At 31.5% G+C, this 10,311-nt stretch overlaps 2 non-coding genes across 2 annotated transcripts; one reads left to right on the top strand and one right to left on the bottom strand.

The window, feature by feature from the left end:
- Nucleotides 1-2,140: 2,140 nt before the first annotated feature.
- TRNAR-UCU (transfer RNA arginine (anticodon UCU)) lies at nt 2,141-2,212 on the bottom strand. The gene has a single exon. It is a non-coding gene; the product is annotated as a tRNA-Arg (tRNA).
- Nucleotides 2,213-4,340: 2,128 nt separating this feature from the next.
- Nucleotides 4,341-4,428, top strand: TRNAS-GCU (transfer RNA serine (anticodon GCU)). The gene has a single exon. It is a non-coding gene; the product is annotated as a tRNA-Ser (tRNA).
- Nucleotides 4,429-10,311: the final 5,883 nt, after the last annotated feature.

Genomic DNA, 10,311 nt, shown 5'->3' with positions numbered 1-10,311 from the left:
ATCGAAAACAGAGGATTTTGAATACTATTCGAAATTCGGAAGAATTACGTAAAGGGGCCATTGAGCAGCTCGAAAGAGCCCGGGCTCGCTTACGTAAAGTGGAAATGGAAGCAGATGAGTATCGAATGAATGGATACTCTGAAATAGAACGAGAAAAACAAAATTTGATTAATGCCACTAGTAATAGTTTGGAACAATTAGAAAATTACAAAAATGAAACCCTTCAGTTTGAACAACAAAGAGCGATTAATCAGGTCCGACAACGAGTTTTCCAACAAGCCTTACAAGGAGCTCTAGGAACTCTGAATAGTTGCTTGAATAGCGAGTTACATTTCCGTACGATCCGTGCTAATATTGGCATTCTCGGGGCCATGCAAGAAATAACTGATTAGCCCTTCTTTTTTTAGTTATAGTTTAGGCATTATTTTTATCTTTTCCTTCCTAAAAAGAATAAAGAAACACTAATGGTAACCCTTCGAGCCGACGAAATTAGTAATATTATTCGTGAGCGTATTGAACAATATAGTAGAGAAATAAAGATTGTGAATACCGGTACCGTACTTCAAGTAGGCGACGGAATTGCTCGTGTTCATGGTCTTGATGAAGTAATGGCAGGTGAATTAGTAGAGTTTCAAGAGGGTACAATAGGCATTGCTCTGAATTTGGAATCAAATAATGTTGGCGTTGTATTAATGGGTGATGGTTTGATGATACAAGAGGGAAGTTCCGTAAAAGCAACAGGACGAATTGCTCAGATACCTGTGAGTGAGGGTTATTTGGGTCGTGTTATAAATGCTCTGGCTAAACCTATTGATGGGAGAGGTGAAATTTCAGCTTCTGAATCTCGGTTAATTGAATCTCCTGCCCCAGGTATTATTTCTAGACGTTCTGTATATGAGCCTCTTCAAACGGGGCTTATTGCCATTGATTCGATGATCCCTATAGGACGCGGTCAGCGAGAATTAATTATTGGGGACAGACAGACCGGCAAAACAGCCGTAGCCACAGATACGATTCTCAATCAAAAAGGTCAAAATGTAATATGTGTTTATGTAGCTATTGGTCAAAAAGCATCTTCTGTGGCTCAGGTAGTGACTACTTTCCGGGAAAAGGGGGCGATGGAATATACTATTGTGGTAGCCGAAACGGCGGATTCACCTGCTACATTACAATACCTCGCTCCTTATACGGGAGCGGCTCTGGCTGAGTTTTTTATGTATCGTGGACAACATACTTTAATAATTTATGATGATCTCTCCAAACAGGCACAAGCTTATCGCCAAATGTCTCTTCTATTAAGAAGACCTCCCGGTCGTGAAGCTTATCCAGGAGATGTTTTTTATTTGCATTCACGACTTTTGGAAAGAGCCGCTAAATCAAATTCTAGTTTAGGTGAAGGAAGTATGACCGCTTTACCGATAGTTGAGACTCAATCTGGAGACGTTTCAGCTTATATTCCTACTAATGTAATTTCCATTACAGATGGACAAATATTCTTATCTGCCGATCTATTCAATGCTGGAATCCGACCTGCTATTAATGTGGGTATTTCCGTTTCCAGAGTAGGATCCGCAGCTCAAATTAAAGCCATGAAACAAGTAGCCGGCAAATCAAAATTGGAACTAGCGCAATTCACAGAGTTAGAAGCCTTTGCACAATTCGCTTCTGATCTCGATAAAGCTACTCAGAATCAATTGGCAAGAGGTCAACGATTACGCGAGTTGCTTAAACAATCCCAATCAGACCCTCTCGCAGTGGAAGAACAGATAGCTACTATTTATACCGGAGCGAATGGATATCTTGATCCGCTAGAAATTGGACAGGTAAAGAAATTTCTCAGTCAGTTACGTAGCTACTTAAAAAACAATAAACCTAAATTTCAAGAAATTATATCTTCTACCAAGACATTCACCGAGGAAGTAGAATTTCTTTTGAAGGAAGCTATTCAAGAACAGATCGAACTGTTTTTACTTCAGGAACAAACATAAATTTCTTACTTTTATTCTATTCTTGGTATATTCTATTCTTAGTACAAGAGTAATCATTGAGAAATAGTTCTGATTCGAATGATTCAAAAAGGGTTTCTTAGTATAGCCATTTTTAAAAAGTATAGCCATTTTAAAAATAGATGGAAATAAATTGCGTCCAATAGGATTTGAACCTATACCAAAGGTTTAGAAGACCTCTGTCCTATCCATTAGACAATGGACGCTTTTCATTCCTATTTTATTTTTTTGTATTCTTACTTTCTTTTGTTCGGATAAAAAATCAAATTACACGGAAAATATTTTAGGGAATAAAAAAGAATGCATATCTAAATTGATGGTGCATGTATGTATAATACATAATAAGATGTATAATACATAACATAATAAGATGTATAATACATAATAAGAAATATGGAGCGGGTAGCGGGAATCGAACCCGCATCGTTAGCTTGGAAGGCTAGGGGTTATAGTCGACGTTGCTTGATCACTTTTAACGTCTCTAATTCAAAACCGAACGTGAAATTTTGATTTCATTCGGCTCCTTTATGGAAGATTGATGTATTCCTAGAGAAAATTAGATCCATAACATCTATGTCAGCCTTTCTGTCTGAATGTATCCCAAACTACTCGCTTACTAGATGATCCCTCTAGAGGAGAGGGATTATACCAAATCCGTCTAGTCTAGTTACTTCGTTCCCTATTTCCACTCGCAGGATCCCGAGGAAAAGAATTTGGTTTCCACCGAGCTGAAACAATATGCTGATGGTTCTAGTAAACCAAAACCACCCTTTTCTAGCTTGTTTGGCTTCAATTTCCCTTTTACAACACCAAAATTTAAGATCTAGTTACGATTGGAAATAAACTTTTGTATCTTCATCCATAGATCCTTTATTCATACTCATTCGATTGGAAGAATTGATCCAATTCAAAAAAAATTATGTTTCACGACTCCATATACATAATCCAATTTTCTTATTCAATTTCGAAAATAGAATTTCTAATTGGACTTTGGATACAAATCGTGAGAATGTATGTTCTTCCTCAAATATGCTATTGAGAGGTAAAGGATTAAACCCTTTTAAGAAATAAAGTTTTTGATCGGAGTATGCAAAAAACCGAGAGACCCCTTAACTTTTTAAGTTGTTAATAGAACGAATCACACTTTTACCACTAAACTATACCCGCTACATATACATTATTGTATATGAATGGACTATTTGTCGAACAAGGGAGTGAGACGCAATCAAGATAGCATTAAAATTATAACGTTGACACATATTTAGTCCCGCCAGCCAGGGACTTAAAAGGCGAAGAGCACAAAGCTTTTCTAAATAACATATATAAATTTAAAAAACAGTATAAAGTTATACTTATACTTTTCCTTTGCTGGATTGCTGGCATTCTCAGTCTGTCTGAAGGGGTCATTGAAGCTGGACAAAAAAAGAGGTACTGGCCCGGCCAGTACTTAACTAGGACCAGGCCGGGAGAATAAACCTTTCGTACAAAATTAAAGAAGTAAGGTTTTCTTTCTATTGGAGATACCTGTTTCGAATCTTATCTAAATGGAATTCTTGATCAAATTCGTTCTTGACTTACTCTTAACTTACTTAAATGAAACTTAAATTAAATTACGTAAATGTAAATTAACTTAAATATAAATATAATTATATAATTACTTATATAATTACATTACTTAAATTATTAAAATTAACTTAACTTAATATAAATATAATTATATAATTATAATTATATAATTACTTAATTATATAATTACTTATAATATAATATTATTATAATATAATATTATTAATTACTTAATTATATAATTACTTATAATATACAATTACTTATAAAATTACTTATAATATAATATTATAATATTTAATATTATAATATTTAAGAAATTTTTTATTACATAAAAAAAACCTTTAATTTGTTTTTTCTTTACTTTAATTGAAAATAAAATTTCAATTCCTTTAACCTTTAAATTTAGATTAGAATTTATTAATAATTTTAATTTTTAATTATTCACTTTTTATTTTTTTTTTATTTCATCTGTAATGAAATCTATTCTATAATTAGAAATTTTAATAGAATGTTTCATATTTCTAATGATAATGTTATAATTATAATGTTTAATATCTTTCTTAAATTATAATGTTTAATATCTTTCTTAATAAAAAATATTATATTAATGTCTTTCTTAAACTTAATAATTAATATCTTAAAAATTAAAAATTTTTTCTTTTTTATTATTTTCTTTTCTTTTTTTATTTAATTTCAATTTAAATTGAAATAGTTAATTTCAATTTCATTTGAAATTTTATTGAAATTTCAATTTTATTTAAATTGGGAGAGATGGCTGAGTGGACTAAAGCGGCGGATTGCTAATCCGTTGTACGAGTTATTCGTACCGAGGGTTCGAATCCCTCTCTCTCCGCCCGCTCTGATTACTTGATACTTTCGATTTCGAAGGAATTTCGATTCCTTTATTTTTTTATAGGTAAAGTGAATATATGGAATAGATAAAATAATAAGAAAAAATTAGAAAAACAAAGAAAACTCAATTTTTTTTTATTCCTCACGTCCAGGATTACGTCCCGGATCATTAGATAAGAATCCGAAGATGAAGAGAGAAACAAAGAATATCACTACTGTGTAAACAAAGAGTTTGAGAGTAAGCATTACACAATCTCCAAGATAAGATCATTTTAGAAAAAGGGAATAGATTACCTATTTTTTCTTTTTACCACATATACTATTTTGTTTGATTTGACATCATACCCCCCAAAATGGAGTTTTTTGATTTGAAAAGAAAAAGAAAGTCACTTTTACGAATTTCTTTGTAATAAGATTTTTATTCCTTCCTCACAAAAATTTTCTTGTCATATCGACAATTAGGTATTGTAGGGGACCTAGACCTAATAAACTCCTTACTCACTGAAAGGTCAGAACGAGTAAATAAACTGATCAAAATTCATCTCCGCGGTTACTCAATATACAAGAATTTCCATTTTTTAATCGAGGGTTTATAATTCTAATGTAAGACTTAGCCGATCTTATCCATTTTTATAATTTTTTTTGTCGAATAAATCATGAATGGATTTGGCAAAGTATTAAGGATTTTATCGAAAACTTACAGCAGCTTGCCAAACAAAGGCTAAGAGAAAAAAGAGAACAGGTATGACAGGCATCACATCTACGATTGGATTGAAAACGGCATAAGCTTCAGGCAATTTGGCAAAGAAAAAACTATTCGAATAAAGGACAGAATTAAGACAGATACAGATTAAGCTAAAGATATTAAACATAACAAACATTTCGTTCTTGTAGATTAGATAATTTTATTTTGATTGAGTTATTTTTATAAGGGAAAAATGAAAAAGGCAAGTCAAAAAATCCTTCTTTTTTTTTGAACTCTCCCAAATCAAAAATCCTTCCTTCCATTCTCAAATGAGAATACAAGGAATTCTACTTTCATACATTATCTTAATTGAATTCTATGTAATGATCAATTAACTTTTTTGATTCTATATCTAATCTACATGTGTTGAATCCTAGCAACAAACAAAATACCCCATATGTTTTTATTATGTATTATGTATTTTTTTGGGGGGGGGGATTGACGAATAACTAATTCTAATAATAGTCTTGACTAGTGCCAAACAGGAAAAATGGGGCGTGGCCAAGCGGTAAGGCAGCGGGTTTTGGTCCCGTTATTCGGAGGTTCGAATCCTTCCGTCCCAGATCGTTTCCATCAGAAACAAAAGATGGGATCACATTGTATCCCACATAAAACGGAAAAATCTTAAAGAGAACAACCTTTTCTTTTGTTCTGAATTCTTAGAATGTCTTTTGTTCTGAATTCTTAGAATGAATTCTTAGAATGGATTCTTAGAATCCATTTGATTTATCACAAGCATAATAAAGTGTCAAATACAGGTGGAAGTTTTTTTGAATAAAAAAAAGAGAAATTTGGGGTCTATCATTCACATTCATAATATGCTCGTACTATTGTTATATTCATTATGTCCCATATTCATGAAATATGAATTCTAAATATGAATTATAATTCTCACATGATGCATTCCGAATTGAAGCGTGAAACAAAAGCATCTCTATTCCCTTCCACACAAAGCCTAAAGTCAAAAATAGGGTATCCCAATTTCACATTCTATGTGAAGACTAAAGAGTAGGGAGTTTGTCGTACTAATTTCATCACTGGTTTTAAAACTTCTAAAGCTGTGCTGTGGCGTGGGAAAAAATAGGATAAAAATTGTCTGAATTCCATTTCTTTCTATCTTATATCTTAGATGCCTCAAATGAAAATAATTGTAAATCAATGTAACGTAGCGATTGGGGGGAAATTTTGATATTCCATATATTTTAACTTGATTTTATGGAATTGATGGAAAAATTGTTGAACCTGAAGTAAAACAAAATCTATATAAACTAAAATAAACAAGGCCTACGCTATGCCTATATGTATGATATATATTGTGTATTGTTATTATATTGTTGTATTTCAATAACAATGTTGTTGTATTTCAATAACAATGTTGTTGTATTTCAATAACAATGGCCTTTCACTTAAGTGAAAAGAATTTGTGGAAGGGGATCTTTGATTTTAAAAATATCCATGATTACCCCCAGTAACAATATTCAGATTCTTTCTTTCAGATGAAAGAAAGAATAAGGATCTTAATGTTGCCGTACATGAGACCTTTTCTATTTCATACTCATGAAAATAGATAAACTAGATTATCAATTTACTTCTTTGGTTAAAAGAAAACCAATTGATAATTCAATTGAACATGGTAAAATTTATGTCTCCTTAGGGAATGAAATATCTGCTAAAAATTTTTAGCTACTCATTGTGATTGCGTCGACTTGGTGATTGAATTAGAGATCCAGTTTAGTCATGACTAGAAAACATAGTTCCAGTCATGATGTTGAAGTCGGAGATTTTTAAAACATTTTTTTATGAACTCTTGGTTGGTACTCGAAGAAATATGATAAATCAATAGTATCTAGAAACTTACGACCTTTTTGTTTTTTGGTCATTGGAACAGTTTATTTGACTAATAATTTATTTTTTTCCGGGATTGGAAATATATTAAATTAAAGGATTTGAGGTTTATAGTTTTTTTGTTCTAGAAAAATAGATTCTGCATTTCATGATTGATCGTCCCGAACAATCTGTTGGAGATGTAAAGTAAATAAGTCTTAAGCAAACATCTTTCTTAGAAATACGTTTCATTCATATGATAGAATATCGAGTTAAAGAAATTGGATCCTTGCTGAGCTTTCTCCGGATAAATACAATACTTATCTATCCATAGAATACTTATCTATCCATAGGTATAAAGTATAGACTATTATATAGTTCCCGTTGTTCCCATCGAGCCAATGACTATTCATGATTACATATTAAATCAATTCCATTGCGGTTTGAAATTAAATTGAATTCTAAATTAGAGGAATGTTATGGTAAAACTTCGTTTGAAACGATGTGGTAGAAAGCAACGTGCGACTTGAAGGACATGATCCGCTGTGGATTTTTACATCCACCATTTTCTATACAAATGAAGATGCTCTTGGCTCGACATAGTTTGTTCTGTTCCATTAGGAATCTAATTTTTCTTAGGTTGATAGTACATGATGGAGCTCGAGCGGAAAGGATTGATTCATTTATCAAGGGGAAGAATCTAGGGTTAGTGCCAATCAATCAATAAGTTAGACCAGCTTTGTAAGTATATCCTTAAAATATAAAATAATCGGAATTGATAAAACTATTTCGATCAAAAAAAAGTGTATCACAGAGGAATCAATTCTTCGTATTCTATTTCTATGGGTATTCTATTTCTATAGAAAGAAATAAAAAAAACAAAAGGTATGTTGCTGCCCTTTTGAAAGGAGTAAGGATCACCGAAGTAATGTCTAAACCCAATGATTTTACAAAGCAAAGATAAAGGATTCCGAAACAAGGAAACACTATTTTCAATTGTCTCAAAAATTGGATCAGAATTAGGAATAAAAATAGATTCGAGATGAGACAAACAAAAGAGGTTAGAGACGGCTCAAGAAATGTCTAAGGATTTCCCTTCGAATTCTGTCAGAATTACCCAACTTGAGTTATGAGTACGAATGAAATTTATTTTTTTTTTTTTTTTAGGAAGAACAAAATAATAATAATGAATTAGACTATGATTTGAGTCATTATTTTGTGTTTACTATTTGATATTATATACAGAAAGATATACCGAAATAAAAATAATTTTTTCTCGAGCTCGAGCCGTATGAGGAGAAAAACCTCCTATACGTTTCTGGGGGGGGATTGTTTATGTACATCTATCCCAATGAGCCATCTATCGAATCGTTGCAATTGATGTTCGATCCCGAAGAGAAGGAAGAGATTTTCGAAAAGTGGGTTTTTATGATCCGATAAAGAATCAAACTTATTTAAACGTTCCCGCTATTCTATATTTCCTTGAAAAGGGCGCTCAACCTACAGGAACTGTTTATGATATTTTAAGTAAGGCAGAATTTTTTAAAGAAAAAACCTCGAGTTAATTAAAAGAAAAAACAACAAAATTAATAAAAAAGGGGGGAGATGATTAATATAAAATCTATCTTTGTATAATTTTTTACTTACAATTTTTTACCTAAAATTTTCCCTTTTCTTGCTCTATTCATACTTAAATTTACTTTTTTCTTGTTATAGGAATCCACCAACAAACAAGGGATTAATCTTGCTTATTGTACCTCTATTGATTGAGTAAACCCGAGATTTTTTCTTTATCTTTTCCTTATTTTTTTCCATCAAAATTTCTTATTTATGTTGTGCCAACCCAATACAAATCCTTATTTTATTTACTTTATTTGTTATTTGTTTTCTCAACATTGCATTCATATTGACAATGGTGTATCGAACAAATATAATTGATCATAGATAAATTAATTGATCATAGATAAATAAATCTCTTTATCCAGACCCCATATTGGGTTTTAACTTCACTTTTACTCAAATAATGGGTTTTGCATTGTTGGGTTTACTGTCATATAAGACGTATTTTGGAATTTAACTTAACAAAAATAAAAAATTGATAAAAAACTGGTAGGTCTGTCACAATTTTAGCATCTCTTTTAGGAATCTGGTGTTTTTAAATATGATCTGTACATTTTCTATTTATTTTGTATAATCGATCATAAAACATAAAATATTTTTTTATTTATTATTAGTTCAATGTTTTGATGGGGTCGTGCAGTGCAATTTAATGGATTTTTCATTTTTATCGTATCTACATATCCTATTTATTTTATTTTATTCGGGTTGCTAACTCAACGGTAGAGTACTCGGCTTTTAAGTGCGACTATGATCTTTTACACATTTTGATGAAGCAACAAATTCGTCCAGACTATTGGTAGAGTCTATAAGACCACGACTGATCCTCAAGGGTAATGAATGGAAAAAGTAGCATGTCGTAATAAAAAAAATTTCTTATTTTATTAAATATTTTATTAAAAAATTACAAATTCAAATGAAAGTGGAACTTTTAGTTTATCCTTACTGGATCGCTACAAAAATAAAAAATTTTTGGAAGGGAAGGGGACAAAACAAATTCACATTTACAGTTGGGTCTAGTGAATAAATGGATAGAGCCTATGGTTCCAATTTTGGTAAAACAAAAAGCAACGAGCTTATGTTCTTAATTTGAATTGAACGATTACCCGATCTAATTAGACGTTAAAAATAGATTAGTGCCTTATACGGGAAAGGGTGAGTTCTCCTGTGGGTGGACCATTGATTCTTTTTCCTTTTTTTTTAATAAATCCTAACTATTCTTTATTATGGATTAGAAACGGATGTGTAGAAGAAACAGTATACTGATAAAGAGAATAAATTCCAAAGTCAAAAGAGCGATCGGGTTGCAAAAATAAAGGGTTTGTTATCCTCTTGTAATTATAACGAAGATAAACAACGAAGATAAACCAATTCGATAGAAAAAGAGAATAAAAAGATCTATTGATTGGACTCCCTGTTTCCTTTTCGGGGTATATATTTTTATTACTATTGTATTCTATATACATAATAGAATACAAAATACCCTGTTTTGACCATATTGCACTATGTATCATTTGATAACCCAATAAATGCCTCCTACCCCTGCTTCAAGTGGAAATGTAAATGGAAGAATTACAAGGATATTTAGAAAAAGATAGATCTCGGCAACAATACTTTCTATATCCACTTCTTTTTCAGGAGTATATTTACGTATTTGCTTATGATCAGGGTTTAAATAGTTCAATTTTTTATGAACCC

The sequence above is a fragment of the Musa acuminata genome, unplaced genomic scaffold (genome assembly GCF_036884655.1).
Source record: "Musa acuminata AAA Group cultivar baxijiao unplaced genomic scaffold, Cavendish_Baxijiao_AAA HiC_scaffold_863, whole genome shotgun sequence".
NCBI lineage: Eukaryota > Viridiplantae > Streptophyta > Magnoliopsida > Zingiberales > Musaceae > Musa > Musa acuminata.
The sequence above is the reverse complement of the archived record's forward strand: the minus strand, read 5'-3'. Positions and strand labels throughout refer to the sequence as shown.